The sequence below is a fragment of the Schistocerca serialis genome, chromosome 7, assembly GCF_023864345.2.
Source record: "Schistocerca serialis cubense isolate TAMUIC-IGC-003099 chromosome 7, iqSchSeri2.2, whole genome shotgun sequence".
Taxonomy (NCBI): domain Eukaryota; kingdom Metazoa; phylum Arthropoda; class Insecta; order Orthoptera; family Acrididae; genus Schistocerca; species Schistocerca serialis.
Genome location: NC_064644.1, coordinates 85,585,196 through 85,599,539, shown reverse-complemented (window position 1 = coordinate 85,599,539; position 14,344 = coordinate 85,585,196).

Sequence of the window (14,344 nt, the reverse complement as noted above, 5' to 3'; positions counted from 1 at the left end):
CGCTGTAGCCGACGGACGTCGTGTGTTTCAATGTTTGTTTAGGCGTAGCGTCCCCACACTACGGCGCAGTTATCTGGCATCGGACGGACGGACGGACAGATAATAATTGTCTGAAAATAAAAAATTAAACTTTTCACTCGAGGGAAGACTTGAACCAAGGACCTCCCGTTTTGCAGCTGTTCACGCTAACCACGGGACGACGGCGCTTTTGAGCTCACATTATCCTTGATGTTGCCTATCTTACGCATGGACTACTCAGTTTGTATATTTTGTTTATTTTTTTCATAGTTCCACACAGCTTCTTCCTGTTTTCTCGGTTGATCTGTGTTCAGTTTTTCAAGGCCTATCCACTGTGCCAACTTATAACTAAATCTGAGGGGGGTGCGATGGGGAGGTTCCGTTGTCAAAAAAATGGCTCTGAGCACTATGGGACTTAACATCTGAGGTCATCAGTCCCCTAGAACTTAGAACTACTTAAACCTAACTAACCTAAGGACATCACACACATCCATGCCCAAGGCAGGATTCGAACCTGTGACCGTAGCAGTCGCGCGGTTCCAGACTGAAGCGCCTAGAACCGCTCGGCCACCGCGGTCGGCTGTTCCTTTGTCAGTATAAAATTTCATTAGGTGGTGTATGTCATCACGGTAAGTTATATCGCAATCCAGTAGGCCGATTAGAAAGGGGGAGGTTACAGAGTGTCTAAAGTAATGACCTTGAGATGAGGATAAATCCTCCAATTACAGTTCTGAATGTAATTCGGACAGGTGATGATGAGAAACAGAGCCAGATACTCTGAATCCGTGATGAACACTAGAAACTGAAACGAAACCCTCCGGCCTCGAAACCTGATACCACCGGGGTCGAAAATAAAATAAAATAAAATAAAATAAAATAAAATGACTGGCCAAGTGAGGCCGATAGGACAGCTGTCTCTGAAAAACCGTTTCCTAACAGATAAAGCCTTAAGCCCGTCTCACACGGAGCAAGATTCGCCGCAAGTTTGCGAGATGGCGTGCGTGCCTGCCGGCTTGCAGGGAAAGGAGCCGGCTATCTTCCATGCCGAAGCTCTCCCACGGTGCAAGATCGGCAGCTAGTTGTGCTGTGATCGGCTGCATGATGTATCGAACGAAGATGGCTGCTTCAGGTACAGATGTTCAGAGCAAACTGGCGTTATTAGCTGTTTTGGTGCTAAACGATGCAGAAATGCATGCCAGTGAGAGAAGAAGAAAGAAAGAATGGACGGAAAACTGGATTAAGAGGAGAAACGCTGGAAAAGGTGTGCTCTCCATGCTTCATAAAGAGTTGAGGTTAGTTCGCATAACACCTACTTTTGTTTGAAAAGTATCACCATTTCATTATTGTTTGACTTTATAAATATACCAATAATGACTGTTATATACGACTTTATTTTATAGCATAGAAGATCGTACATCCTTAGCAAATTTTATACGAATGGATGTATTGGTATTTTAAGAACTGCTTTGTATGGTTTCGCCTCTGATTCAGAAGAAAGCTACATCGTAATCCATTACCACTCAAGATTATGTGCTTTCATAAATCGGGTGAATATTCAGTGTGATATTTCTAGGAAATAGTCTTAAATGTGTCCGATTTTTGCAAGTAGTAGGTTTCTACATTCAACACAAAATCCATAGTTCTGTGCTTACGTCGTTCATCCCAGTGTCACTGCTTTTCGATGATTTTACTTTGGCGTACTCCACTTTAAACTGAGTACGTAAAATGTGCATTTTGCTATAGCACTACTTGCTCGTCGTAAATGGTCGAACAAGACACACGGCACTTGCAACCTTTTCGAGTGCCTCTGCACGCAAGTGTTTATTAGAATAGTTTGCGCTTTTCACTGTTCAAAATGGTTCAAATGGCTCTGAGCACAGTGGGACTCAACTGCTGAGGTCATTAGTCCCCTAGAACTTAGAACTAGTTAAACCTAACTAACCTAAGGACATCACAAACATCCACGCCCGAGGCAGGAATCGAACCTGCGATCGTAGCGGTCTTGCGGTTCCAGACTGCAGCGCCATTAACCGCACGGCCACTTCGGCCGGCCTTTTCACTGTTCTTCCCTATAAGTACATATCAATGCTCCAATCGCTTCCCTGGACCACTGCGGTGCCATTATTTAATAATTATAAGAACTTCCTACCACACCTCACAACAGCAGAAAAGCGACTATCAACAAAGGCTTCCCACCGAAGCTTTCCGCGTCTGACGTCACAAACGACACGCCTCACGATTGGCCAACGCAGGTAGTATTCAGAGAACCTTGCAAGAAAAATAGCACCGGACCTATCCTGGAAATCTTACAAGGTTCCCAGCAAGGTAGCCCGCTAGCAGACGACGGAGCCCGCAAGGTAGCCGCCGCGCGAGCCAGTAAGGAAACTTACAGCGAATCTTGCTCCGTGTGAGACGGGCTTTAAACTCATCTTTCATGCAGAGTGGTTTAGGACAGGACGCACGTCACTGGGTGATTTGTTGAAGAGTCGGATAGAGGAGAACAAGGAGAAAAATTTTAAATAACGCATAGGTACGATCAGTATGTTGGAGGTATCTGGTACTGCAGTTACGTAACGGCGACAGGTCGAGGTCACGGACTGGAACTGTAGGAACTGAGCGGCAGCTGGCGCCGGCAGGTTTTGTCCGACGGAGATCGCGTGCGCATTCCAGGGCCGGCGTGCGGCGCCCAGCTGCTGCAGCAGGTGAGCAGGTGGCGCTGGAGCTGGAGCTGGAAGCACCTGCCGGCGCCTCAGAGCAGACGCCAGCTGCCGCGCCGCTCTTTGTGGCAGCGGGCCAGCGCTCCGGTGGAACGGTACCCCCCCGTCTACTGCCGCTGTCTCTCACGTGTAACAACGCTGCCGCGGAAACAAAGGACAAGACAGTGTGGCGGCAGTTGAGAAGGCCCCGAGAAGACACAGGGTCGTAGCCCATTTGTTTTATCGTGACAAGATTAGACACATCAGGTCCCCTCTTAAATCAAACCAATCTACATACTTTCATACGACACATCCAGTATAAAAAGACAAGTGACATGTTGTTGTTGCGGTCTTCAGTCCTGAGACTGGTTTGATGCAGCTCTCCATGCTACTCTATCCTGTGCAAGCTTCTTCATCTCCCAGTACCTACTGCAACCTACATCCCTCTGTATCTGTTTAGTGTATTCATCTCTTTGTCTCTCTCTACGATTTTTACCCTCCACGCTGCCCTCCAATGCTAAATTTGTGATTCCTTGATGCCTCAGAACATGTCCTACCAACCGGTCCCTTCTTCTTGTCAAGTTGTGCCACAAACTCCTCTTCTCCCCAATTCAACTCAATACCTCCTCATCAGTTATGTGCTCTACCCATCTAATCTTCAGCATTCTTCTGTAGCACCACATTTCGAAAGCTTCTATTCTCTTCTTGTCCAAACTAGTTATCGTCCATATTTCACTTCCATACATGGCTACATTCCATACAAATACTTTCAGAAACGACTTTCTGACACTTAAATCTATACTCGATGTTAACAAATTTCTCTTCTTCAGAAACGCTTTCCTTGCCATTGCCAGTCTACATTTTATATCCTCTCTACTTCGACCATCATCAGTTATTTTGCTCCCCAAATAGCAAAACTGCTTAACTACTTTAAGTGTCTCATTTCCTAATCTAATTCCCTCAGCATCACCCGATTTTATTCGACTACATTCCATTATCCTCGTTTTACTTTTGTTCATCTTATACCCTCCTTTCAAGACACTATCCATTCCGTTCAACTGCTCTTCCAAGTCCTTTGCTGTCTCTGACAAAATTACAATGTCATCGGCGAAACTCCAAGTTTTCATTTCTTCTCCATGGATTTTGATACCTACTCCGAATTTTTCTTTTGTTTCCTTCACTGCTTGCTCACTATACAGATTGAATAACGTTGGGGAGAGGCTACAACCCTGTCTCACTCCCTTCCCATCCACTGCTTCCCTTTCATGTCAAAATGGCTCTGAGAACTATGGGACTTAACTTCTGTGGTCATCAGTCCCCTAGATCTTAGAACTACGCAAACCTAACTAACCTAAGGACATCACACACATCCATGCCCGAGGCAGGACTCGAACCTGCGACCATAGCAGTCGCGCGGTTCCGGACTGCGCACCTAGAACCGCTAGACCACCGCGGCCGGCCCTTTCATGTCCCTCGACTCTTATAACTGCCATCTGGTTTCTATACAAATTGTAAATAGTCTTTCGGTCCCTGTATTTTACCCCTGCCACCTTCAGAATTTGAAAGAGTGTATTCCAGCCAACATTGTCAAAAGCCTTCTCTAAGTCTACAAATGCTACAAACGTAGGTTTGCCTTTCCTTAATCTAGCTTCTAAGGTAAGTCGTAGAGTCAGTATTGCCTCACGTGTTCCAATATTTCTACGGAATCCAAACTGATCTTCCCCGAGGTCGGCTTCTACCAGTTTTTCCATTCGTCTGTAAAGAATTCGCGTTAGTATCTTGCATCCGTGATTTGCTAAACTGATAGTGGGGTAATTTTCACATCTGTCAGCACCTGCTTTCTTTGGGATTGGAATTATTATATTATTCTTGAAGTCTGAGGGTATTTCGCCTGTCTCATACATCTTGCTCACCTCATGGTAGAGTTTTGTCAGGACTGGCTCTCCCAAGGCCGTCATTAGTTCTAATGGAATGTTGTCTACTCCCGCGGCCTTGCCTCCACATGAGATAAAAAAATTAGAAATAAATATAACATAATTATATTTGCGCCGGTGGAACATTGCACTTTACAGTTCGCGTTATGTCAAGTTAGGTTAGCTACACTACAATAGCGACGTTGCAACATCAGCCTCTATACATTAGGAGACGATACGGATCTCCGTTCCACTTCGTAAACGTAACCTACTGAGCAATAACAATTCGTTTTTGAGTTGCTACCACAATGATAGCAAATAAACAACCGCATAATACAGTAGATATAAGTATAAGAAAGCACACGTTTTCCATAACAGAGCAAAGAAATAAGCATTTGATGACCGATTTTGAAAACAATTTGGTACATAGTTTACAAAATAAATAAAAACCGACGTAGTGATTTCTCACTCTAGGTTTTATTATGACAGTGATGTATTCAATAACCGACATTCGTAGCTTTCCACTCACCAATTACGGGGTAGTGGTGCAATTCCATCCAGCTCCCCATCGTCACTGCTGTCGGAACCGACGCGGAAACCATCTTCATCGTCATTACCACCAAGTCATATCATTAGTTGTTCATGGTCGCTAATCGTACCTTCCATTGTCTGTGCTGCTAGAATATGTTGTGCAACGTGCTCGACCTTTTTCCTCCACGAGTGCAGCATCCACAGCCGCAAGAACTTCACGCAACAGTCTTTCCACCTCTACTATTGTAAAGGACTTATTGTTCCTTACACACATGAAAAAAATGTTTTGCATCACCTCGTTCGAGAGTTCCGGATCCTGTACATTTCCGCCCTTTTTATTGCTCATAAAAACCTCACACTGCATTTTGTACCACCACACAGCGAGACCTGAGAGGTGGTGGTCCAGATTGCTGTACACACCGGTGTCTCTAACAGCCAGTAGCATGTCCTCTTGCACTGATACATGCCTGTATTCGTCGTGGTGTACTACCCACAAGTTCATCAAGGCACTGTTGTTCCAGATTGTCCCACTCCTCAAAGGCGATTCGGCGTAGATTCCTCAGAGTAGTTGGTGGGTCACGTTGTCCACAAACAGACCTTTTCAATCTATCCTAGGCATGTTCCATAAGATTCATGTCTGGAGAACATGCTGGCCACTCTAGTCGAGCGACGTCGCTATCCTGAAGGAAGTCACTCACAAGATGTGCACGATGGGGGCGCAAATAGACGTCCATGAAGACGAATGCCTCGCCAATATGCTGCCGATATGGTTGCACTATCGGTCGGAGGATGGCATTCACGTATCGTACAGCCGTTACGGCGCCTTCCATGACCACCAGCGGCACGTGTCGGTCCCACATAATGCCACCCCAAATCAGCAGGGAACCTCCACCTTCGTGCACTCGCTGGAAAGTGTGTCTAAGGCGTTCAGCCTGACGAGGTTGCCTCCAAACACGTCACTGGCGATTGTCTGGTTGAAGGCATATGCGACACTCATCGGTGAAGAGAACATGATGCCAATCCTGAGCGATCCATTCGGTATGTTGTTGGGCCCATCTGTACCGCACTGCATGGTGTCTGGTTGCAAAGACCTCGCCACGGACGTCGGGAGTGAAGTTGCGCATCATGCAGCCTAATGGGCACAGTTTGAGTCGTAACACGACGTCCTGTGACCGCATGAAAAGCGTTATTCAACATGGTGGCTTTGCTGTCAGGGTCCCTCCGAGCCATAATCCGTAAGTAGCGGTCATCCACTGCAGTAGTAGCCCTTGGGCGGCTTGAGCGAGGTATGTCATCGACAGTTCCTGTCTCTCTGTATCTCCTCGATGTCCGAACAACATCGTTTTGATTCACTCCTCCTGGTGGAATGACTGGAATTGATCGGATGTCGGACCCCCTCCGTCTAACAGGCGCTGCTCATGCACGGTTGTTTACATCTTTGGGCGGGTTTATTGATATCTCTGAACAGTCAAAAGGACTGTGTCTCTGATGCAATATCCACAGTCAACGTCTATCTTCAGGAGTTCTGGGAACGGGGGTGATGCAAAACTTTTTTGATGTGTGTATATGTCTTGAAATCACTCCATACTGCGTTGAAATGGCAGGATACGGTGGAAGCCTTATTGCAGTATGATGCTGCTCCTTGGCGGATTTCGTTTACGACATAAGCAAGCATCATAGGCTTATTTTCTTTAACAAGCGAATGTAACAAAAGCTTCGTCATGCTCATATCCTCAGCAATATTTCGTGCCTGTAACGACTGCACCGTAACTTCTTTGCGGTCATTTGTTGTCGGGTCTTTGTTCACTGAATGATATGGAGCATTGCCCATTAGAATAATTGTAGGGACATAAAACTGTTTTAAAAGATTCATGAACCGCTCAACAAACCATGTGTAGTACATGTCTTGGTGGTAGTCACCTGCGTTTTTCGGCCGAAAATCTGGAAGTTCATCAGCAGTAAAACACTGCAAGAACCTGCATGGACCTGAATTATTAATCTTGCTCCTCTTCCCGACGGCTGATGATCTCTACAGCTTGGAGTGTCATCCGTCCAGTATTTACTGTCAACTTCCACGTCATTAACGCACGTTTCGTCTAGCCATATTATATAATGAATGTCCTTGCCCCCAATTTTGTGCAATAATATGGATCGAGCCGTTACTATACGCGCTTTTTCTAACAGGACTTATCGCCTGTCCAGCGCTTCGTAACGGAAAAGCATACTTCTCAGCACAAATTTCAGTGAAGTTTCCCCATCCCTGAAAAGTTCAGTTTCTTTTAAAGACACTGTCAACTTTGCTATAGTGGGATATTCTTTACTGCTGTAGTAAGCATAAATATGCCTGCGAATAGCGTCACTCTGGAAAGAATCTAAGTCGGTGACCCGGTGAGGCTGCTTTTTCTTCTTTCCAGGAGTCGGTAAAAATACTGTATCTGATCCAGGCGCCCCGGAATCATTACGGCCCACGTCTGCATCTCCCAGCTTTTGCAGTATCACTGACTTACTTATTACTGTTCTTGCACTAAGTCCAAGAGTTTCTGGTGTGAGTTCCACCACTTTATCGGCAGGAACCGACGGCTGTCCATAATACTTACATATTTTTTCTCCTGCTCGTAAAACTCCCTAGTTCTTCGTAATGACTGCAGTGCCTGACTGCTTAGCGACACATCTCGACTCAGCGGATTGTCACTAGCCGGTCAAACTCTTTTCCCTGGCATTTTTCACGTATCAGAATTTTCTAAAGCACATAACAACGCAAGCATACGGTAGAAAGCAACCACAACGCACGTTGTTTGCGTACACACAAAACAAAGCCGGCAACGCAGGAGCTTTGACATCACGACCGGAAGCGGTTCTGCGCTGGGATTGGTTCGTGGCGCACGCCTGGCGCCTCGCGTCGATTCCCGCTCACGCCGCGGAGAGGTACGCATAAGCTCATTGTCGCTGTTGCTACTCGTGATGTCGGGACGCGGAAGTGGACGCAAAGCTGCTGCCTTGGCGGAGTTGCTGCTCACGCTAGCAGGAACATCCGGCAAGAAGAAGAAGAAGTCTACACCGCAGTGCTTTCGCTGCCAAAAGCTTGGCCACGTTGCCAAGCAATGCAGCGGAGCAGTCGCGTGCTTGAAGTGTGCGCAAGCACACGACACACGTGACTGCAAGAAGCTGAGGGACGCCCCCTGTACCTGCGCCAACTGCGGCGGCGCTCACGCGGCCAATGCCCGTTCCTGCGCCTACAGAAGGAACTGGCGGGGACCGGTGAAGAAGACCCAGAAGCAAGTGACCACCACACACGAAGAGGTGGTCACTTGCACAGAAGACGTCGCCACCAGGCGCCTTAACAACGCCGTACAAGACGCCATGTCCACCTTCAAATCCGCCATGGCGGAAGAGAGGGCGGCCATGCTGGCGGAACTGGGCGAGGCTCGGCGTCAGATTGCGGTGCTGACGCGGGAGCTTCGCTCAGCCAAAGCAGCTTCCGCCACAACAGTCGACGCCGCCAGCCAGACGACTCCTCCACGAGAGAAGAAGTTCGCGACGGTGGCCACGCAGACCGACGTGCCTGCCGAAGGGGAGGCAACACAGCACAAGACGGACACCGAGGCAGCAGCGCACGAAGACGAGTGGGAAGAAGTCCCATTCCTCCCGCTTCCGGAAATGTACAGCGCAAGCGCTGTGACGCAGAAGATCGCTGCATCGCTTCGCGATGGTACGTACCCCCACCACGATAACCCTTATCCTTTCGTCCCACCTAACCATCCTAAACCACAACTCCCACATCGCCCACTCGGGTACCCAGAAGGCCTTCTTGGTCTTTCTAGGGAGGAGTTCAATCTGATTGACTCCTACCCTATCTTCACAGAGTGGCAGATGCGCTGTATCATCATCTCTCTGGTCAACGGAGAGTATGATAAAGCGGGATGCATTTTGCACAACATCCCAACCGAGGAAGGGCCCTCAACAACAGCCAAGAAGAAGAAGAAAAGTCGTCACACCGACAAGTACAGGAAGTAGGTCATCGGCACTCCTTGCCAGTACAGAGAAACCTACCAGTACAGACAGAAGATCCAACCAGATTCCCAGGGGAGTAAAGGCCAAACGGCCACAAACTTCCAATAGAACATCCTCACAGTGAGGAAGTCACAAAAGGAGAGCAGGAGGGCGCCTCGCGTTTCTCACTCTTCACTTGTTAAACTGTTATGCTGCCAACATGAAACGCATACGTCAAGCGCAAAGTTTCACCGGCCTCGGTATAGCGGAAAGCAGTTGTAGTTTTCTTACAAGAAATCAATAAACAGACCTTATTAGGCCATGAAAACTACTCTGTCTGGGCTAAAGTATGTGGACACCCCTATGTAATGCAGAACTGACAACCAGATGGTGCCACCAGCGTAAAACGAGGCGGGTCGTATTGTGTTGTGCAATAGGGAAGCCGAAACAGCAGAATGGGTTGGTGAGTGACTTCGGACGCGGACAAATCACTGAATGTCACCTCAGGAACAAATCCGTCTCGGTCATTTCAACCCGTCTAAACCTGCAAATTTCGACACGTGATGTGATTGTGAAGTGCAAGGAGGCAGGAGCAAACAGAGCTAAAACAAGACCATGCAGATATAACGGACAGGAGCACTGCAGACGGTGGTTGTAAGAAATCGCATGCAGTTAGCTTAAGGAATCAGTCCTGAGCTCCAAAGTGCACTCCAGCTGGCGTAATTACTTTACATAGGGAGTTAAGAAGAATGAGACACAGTGGTAGAACAGCTTCTCATAAACCGCACATTTTTGTATCCAATCGTAAGCTACGTTTGAAATGGTGTTGACCGATGGTGGGAACGAACGATTTTGAGCGACGAATGATGTTGTATTCTGTTGTAGTCTGACAGAGAGGTTTGGATATGGCGAATGTCTGGAGAATGTTGCCTGCCATCAAGGGTAGCTAAATGGCTCAAATGGCTCAGAGCACTATGCGACGTAACATATGAGGTCATCAGCCCCCTAGACGTAGAACTACTTAAACCTAACTAACCTAAGGACATCACACACATCCATGCTAGAGGCAGGATTCGAAGCTGCAACCGTAGCAGCAGCGCGGTTCCAGACTGAAGTGCCTAGAACGGCTCGGCCACAGCGGCCGGCAAGGGTAGCTACAACAGCGAAGTACGGAGGAGCTGGTGTTACTACGGTATGGGGGGTGTTTTTCGTGGTTACGGTGCGGTACCCTTGCTGCACGTAAGAAAACACTAAATGCGCGTGGATATGAACACATTTTTCAGCATTGTGTACGGTTCCTGGGTTCGATTCGCGGCGGGGTCAGGGATTTTCTCTGCCTCGTGATGACTGGGTGTTGTGTGATGTCCTTAGGTTAGTTAGGTTTAAGTAGTTCTAAGTTCTAGGGGACTGATGACCATTGATGTTAAGTCCCATAGTGCTCAGAGCCATTTGAACCATTTTTGAGCATTGTGTACTGCAAACAGTAGAGGATGATGTGACTTCTGAAATTTTCCCGGCGTATTTCGTAAAGGATGATGACTGTTTGTATCAGCGTGTCAACGCACTCTGACATAAAGCAGCATCTATGAGGCATTCCTGAAATAGTCTCGCCTATCCAGAATCCCCCTCTGAACCAAATTAAACACATCTGGAATGAGTTACAACGTCGACTTCACTCAAGATCCCAATTTAATTCTACAAGCTAAAACTATGTTTTAACATTTAAAATTAATGCAGTGTCGCAGATAATCATTTATAAACCAAATTGCGGAGTGTTAAACATAATTATTATTGGATAGATTTACGCTATCTAAGAATTTTGTTTTAAATAACTATTCAAAGTGTAAGTAGGCTGTTTAGGTTTTTATGTTGGTAACGCCATGTAGCGCTCTATATGAAAATCACTGACTGTGCTGTGTGCAGTCTGTGGTTGGTTTGCATTGTTGGAATTTGCTATTGTGGTGTTGGGCAGTTGGCTTTTAACAGCGCGTAGCGTTGCGCAATTGGAGGTGAGCCGCCAGCAGTGGTGGATGTGGGGAGAGAGATTGTGGAGTTTTGAGAGCGTATGATCTGGACGTGTGTTCATCAGAGTCAGTAAATTTGTAAGACTGCGTGTCATGAACTGATATATATATTATGACACTATTAAGTTAAATACATTGTTTGTTCTTTATCAACGTCTTTCATTTGCTAACTATGCCTATCAGTAGTTAGTCCCTTCAGTAGTTAGAATCTTTTATTTAGCTGGCAGTAGTGGCGCTTGCTGCCTTGCAGTAGTTCGAGTAACGAATATTTTTGTGAGGTAAGTGATTCATGAAAGGTACAGGTTATTGTTAGTCAGGGCCATTCTTTTGCAGGGATGTTTGAAAGTCAGATTGCGTTGCGCTAAAAATATTATGTGTCAGTTTAGTGTTGATCAGAATAAGTAAAGAGCTAAATGTCTGAGTACGTTCAGTTCTGCTCAGCTGTTTGAAAATCAAATAACTTAAGGGGTTTACCAGCACAGTAATTCAATAATTTTTCTAAAGAGACGTTTCAAAAGCATTCAGTCTGAGTAGGTTTCTGTTTTGTTTTAAATTTGCAATTCGAAGACGGAAATGGATGCATATGCTGCTATTTCAGATATACAGGGCGTTTCAAAAAGAAAGAGCAGATTTCAAACATTTATTTCTCAAAAACTACAAATGATAGAAACACAATTCAAACGTTTCTTGTCAGAGAAAGGTTCAAAGTTTTTCAATGGTCCGCGCAGAAGTTCCATGCAAATCCGCAGTGGCGCTGGCGTTTGTTTGTAGGAAAATGGCGACGACACCACAGGAACGATCATTTTGTGTGCTGCAATTTGCAAAGTTAGAGTCCATTGTTGGTGTGTAACGTGCATTCCGCCGTCAATTCAACAAACAGCCGCCTCGTCATAAGCAAATTTATGAGTGGCATCACAGATTCGTAGAAGATGGTTGCATCTGCAAGCGAAAAAGCACGGGTCGTCCACGCACATCGGATGAAAATGTCGAGCGTGTCCGTGCAGCTTACGAAAGGAGCCCTAGAAAATCCACGGCACGGGCAAGTCACGAACTAAACATGTCTAAAACAACGGTATGGCGCGTTCTGAGTAACCGTCTGCACATGAAGCCGTACAAACTGCAGTTATTGCAAGCATTGCGTCCTGACGACCACAACAAAAGGTTCGAATTTTCAACTGCAATTCTACAGGACATGGAAGAGGACAATTTTGCCGAACGATTAATTTTTTCAGATGAATCAACGTTTCACATTTCTGGTAAAGTTAATCGGCATAACGTACGAATTTGGGCGAGTGAAACTCCGAGGGACGTTATTCAACATGAAAGAGACTCACCAAAGGTTAACGTCTTTTGTGCAATTTCGGTAAACAAAGTTTATGGACCTTTCTTTTTCATGGAGAAAACTATCACAGGAACCATTTACCTGGACATGTTAGAAAACTGGCTATTTCCTCAACTTCAGGAAGATTCAAATCACTTCATCTTCATGCAAGATGGCGCCCCACCACACTTCTCTGAACCTGTACGACGGTACCTAAATAACACCATTCCAGGACGGTGGATTGGAAGAGCAGGAGCACAAGATCAATGTCATCGTCTGTGGCCTCCCAGGTCACCAGACCTTACTCCCTGCGATTTTTATTTGTGGGGGTACATAAAGGACTGTGTTTATGTCCCACCTATGCCCGCTACTCTTCAAGAGGTACGACATCGAATTGTTGCGGCCGTGAATTCGGTAACTAAAGACCAGTTGCGTCGTGTGTGGCAAGAAATGAGATACCGGTTTGATATTTGTCGTGTAACAAATGGTGCTCATATTGAGGTACAGTTTTGATATTTGTTGTGTAACATTTGGTACTCATATTGAGTGAAGGACCGTTGGAATTGTGTTTCTATCATTTGTAGTTTTTGAGAAATAAATGTTTGAAATCTGCTCTTTCTTTTTGAAACGCCCTGTATTTTGAGGCCAGACAACGCATTCTGCTCGCTTATAGACTACGAAATATAGGCTGTTATTTGAACAATTTTTGTTCATGTTAAACACCGCCATCTCACATTTAGCACCAATTTTGTGATGGTAATGATGCTCTCCACTTGTCTAATGAGTGAAGTTTCATAAAACTGCCCAAGAGGAACAAGTCCAAGTATAATCCAAATTAAACAGAGACCAACAAACTGTACAGAACGAGATAAATAATTATTGTGCATTTCGAAAAATATGAACAGCAAACCTAAAAATAGGGTTAAAGGATGAACCATTTCGAGGTTACGTTTACGGTAAAGACGGAGCGAACACAGTTTTTGAAAATTCTGTCACATTCATTTTAAAGGCTCTTTACTTGCTCTGGGGAAAGCGACTATATGTTCATATTCTTTTGAAATAGACATTTTTATGATAGAAGCGCAGCAAATTGCATCACACATGTACGTATCTGTATTAATCACGCGAAAGCGTGCTCACAAGTCACTGCTGTGTGCGGCTTAAACAGTACCACTTGCAGCAAATTGTTATGAAGCGTGTCCGCGAATCTCCAGTGCCCGCAGGTCTTGGTGTCCGCGTGCCTCTGGACACTGTACAAGGCACCCGCCATCAGGCACCACACGGTAGGTTGGGGAGTGTCTCCTAAGAGTCGTTAGGAGCGTTTTCTCTTGTGTTTTGGGGGATACTTTCAATTTTGCTTTTGCAGTCTGTAGCTGGAACCAGTACAAACAGATACTGCTCATTACGTCTTTCATACGACGCTCAGTGTCGAAGGGAAGTGTCGGTTTATTTCATATTACAAACAAAGTGATTTTTAAGGCGTGATCAGTCGGTAGTGCGGTCCAGAATCAGTCTAGCGCGTATTCGTTTTATCTACATCCATTAACACGGACGTTAAAACACGGAGAATGACCAGCTCTACGGCAGCGACACAACTGCACTCTGCGCTGCTCAGTCGCTGCTAGAGTACCGGTAATTCTTCGTGTGTTACTGCCACTGGTGATGCATATCGATAAAACGAATATCGAACAGACAAATTTAGGACCGCTCTGTCGGCTGGGCATTTAAAATTCCGCTTTAGAAAACCTTTGTTTGTAACGAGAAAACGACGTTATCCGTTCACACCGTCTGTCGCATGAAAGACTTTACGACAAGTATTTGTTTCAGCCGACTCCAGCCATACATTGAAAA